The sequence below is a fragment of the Schistocerca americana genome, unplaced genomic scaffold (genome assembly GCF_021461395.2).
Source record: "Schistocerca americana isolate TAMUIC-IGC-003095 unplaced genomic scaffold, iqSchAmer2.1 HiC_scaffold_29, whole genome shotgun sequence".
Lineage (NCBI taxonomy): Eukaryota > Metazoa > Arthropoda > Insecta > Orthoptera > Acrididae > Schistocerca > Schistocerca americana.
Window position 1 is genome coordinate 920,126 of NW_025726005.1, and position 7,361 is coordinate 927,486.

Here is a 7,361-nt window from a genome sequence, read left to right on the forward strand (position 1 = left end):
ATAAGAAGGTCCAAGGGATACAGTAAACCTGAATTGAAGCATCGGAATCTAAAACTGGACCCAGAGGAGAGGTTCAAATCAAGGAAAGTTAGAGTGTCAGTCCTCTTGTACTTAAGTCGGTATTGTGCCTTTTGTATTAAATTCGGATGCAATTTCTGTGTTTCATCGTCAATAAGAAGGTCCAAGGGATACAGTAAACCTGAAGTGAAGCATCGGAATCTAAAACTGGACTCAAAGGAGAGGTTCAAATCATAGAAAGTTAGAGTGTCATTCCTCTTGTACTTAAGCTGGTATTGTGCCTTTTGTATTACATTCGGATCTAATTTCTGTGTTTCATCATCAATACGAAGGTCCAAGGGATACAGTAAACCGGAAGTGAAGCAACTGAGTCTAAAACTGGACTCACAGGAGAGGTTCAAATCATAGAAAGTTAGAGTGTCAGTCCGTTTTGTATTTGTTTCGGCATTGTGCCTTTTGAATTTAATTCCGATGCAGTTTCTGTGTTTCATCGTCAATAAGAAAGTCTAAGGTATTCAGTAAACCTAAAGTGAAGCGTCGGAATCTAAAACTGGCCTCACAGGAGAGGTTCAAATCATAGATAGTTAGAGTGTCAGTCCTCTTGTACTTAAGTCGGCATTATGCCTTTTGAATTTAATTTCGATGCACTTTCTGTGTTTCAACGTCAATAAGAAGGTCCAAGGGATACAGTAAACCTAAAGTGAAGCATCGGAATCTAAAACTGGACTCACAGGAGAGGTTCAAATCATAGAAAGTTAGAGTGTCAGTCCTCTTGTACTTAAGTCGGCATTGTGCCTTTTGAATTTCATTCCAATGCAATTTCTGTGCTTCATCGTCAATGAGAAGGTCCAAGGGATACAGTAAACCTAAGGTGAAGCATCGGAATCTAAAACTGGACACCCAGGAGAGGTTCAAATCATAGAAAGTTAGAGTGTCAGTCCTCTTGTACTTAAGTCGGCATTTAGTCTTTTGAATTTAATTCCAACGCAATTTCTGTGCTTCATCGTCAATAAGAAGGTCCAAGGGGTACAGTAAACCTGAAGTGAAGCATCAGAAGCTAAAACTGGACTCACAGGAGAGGTTCAAATCATAGAAAGTTAGAGTGTCAGTCAGTTTTGTACTTAAGTCGGCATTGTGCTTTTTGAATGTAATTCCGATGCAGTTTCTGTGTTTCATCGTCAATAAGAAGGTCCAAGGGATTCAGTAAACCTAAAGTGAAGCATCGGAAACTAAAACTGGCCTCACAGGAGGGGTTCAAATCATAGAAAGTTAGAGTGTCAGTCCTCTTGTACTTAAGTCGGCATTGTGCTATTTGTATTAAATTTGGATGCAATTTCTGGGCTTCATCGTCAATAAGAAGGTCCAATGTATACAGTAAACCTGATGTGAAGCATCGGAATCGAAAGCTCGACTCACAGGAGAGGTTCAAATCATAGAAAATTCGAAAGTCAGTCCTGTTGTACTTAAGTCGGCATTGTGCCTTTAGAATTTAATTCCGATGCAATTTCTGTGCTTCATCGTCAATAAGAAGGTCCAAAAGAAACATTAAACCTGAAGTGAAGACTCGGAATCTAAAACTGGACTCACAGGAGAGGTTGAAATCATAGAAAGTTAGAGTGTCAGTCCTCTTGTACTTAAGTCGGCATTGTGCCTTTTGAATTTAATTCCAATGCAATTTCTGTGCTTCACCGTCAATAAGAAGGTCCAAGGGATACAGTAAACGTGAAGTGAAGCATAGGAATCTAAAACTGGACTCACAGGAGGGGTTCAAATCATAGAAAGTTAGAGTGTCAGTCCGTTTTGTACTTAAGTCGGCATTGTGCCTTTTGAATTTATTTCCGATGCAATTTCAGTGTTTCATCGTCAATACGAAGGTCCAAGGAATACAGTAAACCTAAAGTGAAGCATCGGAATCTAAAACTGGACTCACAGGAGAGGTTCAAATCATAGAAAGTTGGAGTGTCAGTCCTCTTGTACTTAAGTCGGCATTGTGCCTTTTGTATTAAATTCGGATGCAATTTTTGTGCTTTATCGCCAATACGAAGGTCCACGGTATACAGTAAACCTGAAGTGAAGCGTCGGTATCTAAAAGTGGACTCACAGGAGAGGTTCAAATCATAGAAAGTAAGAGTGTAAGTCCTCTTGTACTTAAGTCGGCATTGTGCCTTTTGAATTTTATTCCGTTGCAATTTCTGTGTTTTATCGTGAATAAGAAGGTCCAAGGGATACAGTAAAGCTGAAGTGAAGCATCGGAATGTAAAACTGGACTCACAGGGGCGGTTTACGTCATAGAAAGTTAGAGTGTCAATCCTCTTGTACTTAAGTCGGCATTGTGCCTTTTGTATTAAATTAGAATGCAATATCTGTGCTTCATCGCCAATAAAAAGGTCTAAGGTATACAGTAAACCTAAAGTGAAGCATCGGAATCTAAAACTGGCCGCACAGGAGAGGTTCAAATCATAGAAAATTAGAGTGTGAGTCCTCTTGTACTTAAGTCGGCATTGTGCCTTTTGAATTTAATTCCAATGCAATTACTGTGCTTCATCGTCAATAAGAAGGTCGAAGGGTACAGTAAACATGAAGTGAAGCATCGGAAACTAATACTGGACTCACAGGAGAGGTTCAAATTATAGAAAGTTAGAGTGTCAGTCCTCTTGTACTAAAGTCGGCATTGTGCCTTTTGAATTTTATTCCGTTGCAATTTCTGTCTTTCATCGTGAATAAGAAGGTCCAAGGGATACAGTAAAGCTGAAGTGAAGCATCGGAATGTAAAACTGGACTCACAGGAGCGGTTTACATCATAGAAAGTTAGAGTGTCAATCCTCTTGTACTTAAGTCGGCATTGTGCCATTAGAATTTAATTCCGATGCAATTTCTGTGTTTCATCGTTAATAAGAAGGTCCAAGGGAAGCATTAAACCTGAAGTGAAGACTCGGAATCTAAAACTGGACTAACAGGCGAGGTTGAAATCATAGAAAGTTTGAGTGTCAGTCCTCTTGTACTTAAGTCGGCATTATGCCTTTTGAATTTAATTCCGATGCAATTTCTGTGTTTCATCGTCAATAAGAAGGTCCAAGGGATTCAGTAAACCTAAAGTGAAGCATCGGAATCTAAAACTGGACTCAGAGGAGAGGTTCAAATCATAGAAAGTTAGAGTGTCAGTCCTCTTGTACTTAAGTCTGCATTGTGACATTTGAATTTAATTCCAATGCAATTTATGTGCTTCACCGTCAATAAGAAGGTCCAAGGGATACAGTAAACGTGAAGTGAAGCATAGGAATCTAAGACTGGACTCACAGGAGAGGTTCAAATCATAGAAAGTTAGAGTGTCAGTCCACTTGTACTTAAGTCGGCATTGTGCCTTTTGAATTTAATTACGTTGCAATTTCTGTGTTTCATGGTGAATAAGAAGGTCCAAGGGATACAGTTAACCTGAAGTGAAGCATCGGAATGTAATTCTGGACTCACAGGAGCGGTTTACATCATAGAAAGTTAGAGTGTCAATCCTCTTGTACTTAAGTCGGCATTGTGCCTTTTGTATTAAATTCGAATGCAATTTCTGTGCTTCATCGCCAATAAGAAGGTCCAAGGTATGCAGTAAACCTGAAGTGAAGCATCGGAATCTAAAACTGGACTCACAGGAGAGGTTCAAATCATAGAAATTTAGAGTATCAGTCCTCTTGTACATAAGTCGGCATTGTGCCTTTTGTATTTAATTCGGATGCAATTTCTGTGTTTCGTCGTTCATAAGAAGGTCCAAGGGATACAGTAAACCTGAATTGAAGCATCGGAATCTAAAACTGGACCCAGAGGAGAGGTTCAAATCAAGGAAAGTTGGAGTGTCAGTCCTCTTGTACTTAAGTCGGTATTGTGCCTTTTGTATTAAATTCGGATGCAATTTCTGTGTTTCATCGTCAATAAGAAGGTCCAAGGGATACAGTAAACCTGAAGTGAAGCATCGGAATCTAAAACTGGACTCAAAGGAGAGGTTCAAATCATAGAAAGTTAGAGTGTCATTCCTCTTGTACTTAAGCTGGTTTTGTGCCTTTTGTATTACATTCGGATCTAATTTCTGTGTTTCATCATCAATACGAAGGTCCAAGGGATACAGTAAACCGGAAGTGAAGCAACTGAGTCTAAAACTGGACTCACAGGAGAGGTTCAAATCATAGAAAGTTAGAGTGTCAGTCCGTTTTGTATTTGTTTCGGCATTGTGCCTTTTGAATTTAATTCCGATGCAGTTTCTGTGTTTCATCGTCAATAAGAAAGTCTAAGGTATTCAGTAAACCTAAAGTGAAGCGTCGGAATCTAAAACTGGCCTCACAGGAGAGGTTCAAATCATAGATAGTTAGAGTGTCAGTCCTCTTGTACTTAAGTCGGCATTATGCCTTTTGAATTTAATTTCGATGCACTTTCTGTGTTTCATCGTCAATAAGAAGGTCCAAGGGATACAGTAAACCTAAAGTGAAGCATCGGAATCTAAAACTGGACTCACAGGAGAGGTTCAAATCATAGAAAGTTAGAGTGTCAGTCCTCTTGTACTTAAGTCGGCATTGTGCCTTTTGAATTTCATTCCAATGCAATTTCTGTGCTTCATCGTCAATGAGAAGGTCCAAGGGATACAGTAAACCTAAGGTGAAGCATCGGAATCTAAAACTGGACACCCAGGAGAGGTTCAAATCATAGAAAGTTAGAGTGTCAGTCCTCTTGTACTTAAGTCGGCATTTAGTCTTTTGAATTTAATTCCAACGCAATTTCTGTGCTTCATCGTCAATAAGAAGGTCCAAGGGGTACAGTAAACCTGAAGTGAAGCATCAGAAGCTAAAACTGGACTCACAGGAGAGGTTCAAATCATAGAAAGTTAGAGTGTCAGTCAGTTTTGTACTTAAGTCGGCATTGTGCTTTTTGAATGTAATTCCGATGCAGTTTCTGTGTTTCATCGTCAATAAGAAGGTCCAAGGGATTCAGTAAACCTAAAGTGAAGCATCGGAAACTAAAACTGGCCTCACAGGAGGGGTTCAAATCATAGAAAGTTAGAGTGTCAGTCCTCTTGTACTTATGTCGGCATTGTGCTATTTGTATTAAATTTGGATGCAATTTCTGGGCTTCATCGTCAATAAGAAGGTCCAATGTATACAGTAAACCTGATGTGAAGCATCGGAATCGAAAGCTCGACTCACAGGAGAGGTTCAAATCATAGAAAATTCGAAAGTCAGTCCTGTTGTACTTAAGTCGGCATTGTGCCTTTAGAATTTAATTCCGATGCAATTTCTGTGCTTCATCGTCAATAAGAAGGTCCAAAAGAAACATTAAACCTGAAGTGAAGACTCGGAATCTAAAACTGGACTCACAGGAGAGGTTGAAATCATAGAAAGTTAGAGTGTCAGTCCTCTTGTACTTAAGTCGGCATTGTGCCTTTTGAATTTAATTCCAATGCAATTTCTGTGCTTCACCGTCAATAAGAAGGTCCAAGGGATACAGTAAACGTGAAGTGAAGCATAGGAATCTAAAACTGGACTCACAGGAGGGGTTCAAATCATAGAAAGTTAGAGTGTCAGTCCGTTTTGTACTTAAGTCGGCATTGTGCCTTTTGAATTTATTTCCGATGCAATTTCAGTGTTTCATCGTCAATACGAAGGTCCAAGGAATACAGTAAACCTAAAGTGAAGCATCGGAATCTAAAACTGGACTCACAGGAGAGGTTCAAATCATAGAAAGTTGGAGTGTCAGTCCTCTTGTACTTAAGTCGGCATTGTGCCTTTTGTATTAAATTCGGATGCAATTTTTGTGCTTTATCGCCAATACGAAGGTCCACGGTATACAGTAAACCTGAAGTGAAGCGTCGGTATCTAAAAGTGGACTCACAGGAGAGGTTCAAATCATAGAAAGTAAGAGTGTAAGTCCTCTTGTACTTAAGTCGGCATAGTGCCTTTTGAATTTTATTCCGTTGCAATTTCTGTGTTTTATCGTGAATAAGAAGGTCCAAGGGATACAGTAAAGCTGAAGTGAAGCATCGGAATGTAAAACTGGACTCACAGGGGCGGTTTACATCATAGAAAGTTAGAGTGTCAATCCTCTTGTACTTAAGTCGGCATTGTGCCTTTTGTATTAAATTAGAATGCAATATCTGTGCTTCATCGCCAATAAAAAGGTCTAAGGTATACAGTAAACCTAAAGTGAAGCATCGGAATCTAAAACTGGCCGCACAGGAGAGGTTCAAATCATAGAAAATTAGAGTGTGAGTCCTCTTGTACTTAAGTCGGCATTGTGCCTTTTGAATTTAATTCCAATGCAATTACTGTGCTTCATCGTCAATAAGAAGGTCGAAGGGTACAGTAAACATGAAGTGAAGCATCGGAATCTAATACTGGACTCACAGGAGAGGTTCAAATTATAGAAAGTTAGAGTGTCAGTCCTCTTGTACTAAAGTCGGCATTGTGCCTTTTGAATTTTATTCCGTTGCAATTTCTGTCTTTCATCGTGAATAAGAAGGTCCAAGGGATACAGTAAAGCTGAAGTGAAGCATCGGAATGTAAAACTGGACTCACAGGAGCGGTTTACATCATAGAAAGTGAGAGTGTCAATCCTCTTGTACTTAAGTCGGCATTGTGCCTTTTGTATTAAATTCGAATGCAATTTCTGTGCTTCATCGCCAATAAGAAGGTCTAAGGTATACAGTAAACCTTAAATGAAGCATCGGAATCTAAAACTGGACTCACGGGAGATGTTCAGGTCATAGAAATTTAGAGTATCAGTCCTCTTGTACTTAAGTCGGCATTGTGCCTTTTTTATTTAATTCGGATGCAATTTCTGTGTTTCATCGTCAACAAGAAGGTCCAAGGGATACAGTAAACCTGAAGTGAAGCATCGGAATCTAAAACTGGACCCAGAGGTGAGGTTCAAATCAAGGAAAGTTAGAGTGTCAGTCCTCTTGTACTTAAGTCGGTATTGTGCCTTTTGTATTAAATTCGGATGCAATTTCTGTGTTTCATCATCAATAAGAAGGTCCAAGGGATACAGTAAACCTGAAGTGAAGCATCGGAATCTAATACTGGACTCACAGGAGAGGTTCAAATTATAGAAAGTTAGAGTGTCAGTCCTCTTGTACTTAAGTCGGCATTGTGCTTTTTGTATTAAATTCGGATGCAATTTCTGGGATTCATCGTCAATAAGAAGGTCCAATGTATACAGAAAACCTGATGTGAAGCGTCGGAATCTAAAGCTGGACTCACAGGAGAGGTTCAAAACATAGAAAGTTGGAATGTCAGTATTCATGTACTTAAGTCGGCATTGTGCCATTAGAATTTAGTTCCGATGCAATTTCTGTGTTTCATCGTTAATAA